At 53.3% G+C, this 1,308-nt stretch overlaps 1 non-coding gene across 1 annotated transcript; it reads left to right on the top strand.

Annotated features, from left to right (window-relative positions):
* Positions 1-742: 742 nt before the first annotated feature.
* Positions 743-867, top strand: LOC146854196 (U6atac minor spliceosomal RNA). The gene has a single exon (XR_014959014.1). It is a non-coding gene; the product is annotated as a U6atac minor spliceosomal RNA (small nuclear RNA).
* Positions 868-1,308: the final 441 nt, after the last annotated feature.

Raw genomic sequence — 1,308 nt, 5'->3', positions numbered from 1 at the left:
TTATTAAGGCATTCGTGGCTGCGGGGCTGTAGCTCAAGGTTAGAGCGCATGCGGTGCATGCCTGTGGCCCCAGGTTCGATTCTCCGGTATCTCCGCTTCTGTCACAGTGCTGCCGACCTCGGAGCAGGGGACCAGGGTGCGAGAGTCGGAATTGTCTTTTTGAGAGCACGGGTGTCATTATGCCAGGGGGTGTAGCCCAGTGGTAGAGCGCAGGGATTGCGTGGAGGAGGCCCCGGAAGGGCTGGATTTAGGACGGTGCGACCGTGGTGCCATCTTCTTGTGGGCGCCGGGTTTGGATGTTTATTAGGCTTTTGAAGCACCGGATGCTGCGTTTCTTTCAGATCTCACGTGTGGGTCAAGTTACTCGTGTGATTAATTTCCTCCTGGAGAGATCAGCATTTTGTAGCGTTGAGGCTTAGACTAACGGGAAGTTAGTGCAGAGGGTAGGTGTTCCTGCTGCGAAGAACGTGTGCCAAGTAGATTACAGAGGGCGTTTGATGTAAATAGGTCAGCAGGTTACTGTTTTCGAAGGAGGCACACCTTTTTACTCACAAGTTACAACTTAAGGTACGTTATTCAATAACTGCATGCACACCGCCAAGCATACATTAAGAGAACATTGTTTACTTTGCAAAAGGGCTAATTTTGGGAGGCGGGAGCTAGCATGGCGCGCGTTTGACCAGAATCGGGCAGCATAGCGCTTTCTTGCACCAGTTGCCTCACATGCTGGCATGTACGGATAGCGTTGGATGAAAGGAGAGAAGGTTAGCACTTCCCTTGACAAGGATGGAAGGGGTGTCCTAGTGGCCTTTACAACACATGCACGGTTAAGGCACCGTTACTTACTTACTGGCGTCTAAACCATGTCAGGCATGATGCGCGTTTTAGTAATACAGTGCAGCAACGCATGATTAAGAAGGGAAGTTAGCGCAATTGGTTTGTCGAGGAGAGGATGTGGACCGTCGGCTACGCTGCGGCGAGGTCGCGTACACGTGAGAAGTCCCTGGGTGTGGAATGCGGGTGGCTTGGATCTGGGGAGTCCAGGTTCGGGCCTCAGCGTGGGCATTGTAGGGAGAGGCGGTGTGGCCTCAGGCACGCGCGCGCTGTCGCAGGCGGGTCTTTGTTTTCCCCGCGCGTGAATGTGGATGTAAGGCGGTGCCATGTGGGGCCCCCCTTTACCGTGGGGCCAAGTTCTCGCTATATATATATATAATGTGCACACCGGAGCAGAGTATCAGCCATGGGAGGTGAGGGGCATTTATCTGATAGTGCTATGTGGGCACGGTGTCATGTATGGCAGAGTATGCA

Source organism: Triturus cristatus, chromosome 4_1 (genome assembly GCF_964204655.1).
Source record: "Triturus cristatus chromosome 4_1, aTriCri1.1, whole genome shotgun sequence".
Lineage (NCBI taxonomy): Eukaryota > Metazoa > Chordata > Amphibia > Caudata > Salamandridae > Triturus > Triturus cristatus.
The sequence above is the reverse complement of the archived record's forward strand: the minus strand, read 5'-3'. Positions and strand labels throughout refer to the sequence as shown.